The sequence below is a fragment of the Myxine glutinosa genome, chromosome 6, assembly GCF_964187855.1.
Source record: "Myxine glutinosa chromosome 6, kmMyxGlut1.1, whole genome shotgun sequence".
Lineage (NCBI taxonomy): Eukaryota > Metazoa > Chordata > Myxini > Myxiniformes > Myxinidae > Myxine > Myxine glutinosa.
Window position 1 is genome coordinate 52,857,617 of NC_136266.1, and position 571 is coordinate 52,858,187.

Genomic DNA, 571 nt, shown 5'->3' on the forward strand with positions numbered 1-571 from the left:
GCATGGCGACACTAAAACAAGTGCGTTTAACACTCATTCAACCAAAACTGGCCAAGCCTGATGATGGCAGGAGAAGAGTTTAAGAAATACATCTCTATCAATGGAGATTCGCAGCAGAAGCATATTTACTAGGCCAATGGTTCTCAAAGTTTTTGCAATACTATTCACAGTATCAAGTATATTTTCTATGACTTAAGCCCCCAACTCCTCATTCAACATTATTTGGGTCACTAACTATTATTGGATTAAAACAAAACATTTTGTTTTATTTGAGGGTTCAGTGTGGAACCACTAGATTGATTCCAGGGACAGACTAAGCAGCAACTGAAAAAGACAGGACTTTATACATTTGGGGGGTTCATTACAAAGGGAGCTGATAGACATATTTTTATGTGGTCTTTCGTATCCAGCACATGGCTGGAGTGGCATCATTGGCTGAGTGTGGCTGTGCCGCTGATGCAACGCCCCCTGTATGTTTGGGCAGGAATTTGAAATGTATTCAGGATGCCTCTTTGCGACGGACACCTCGTTGGAACTTCAACATCCACCAACTCATGCTGGCGGCACACAC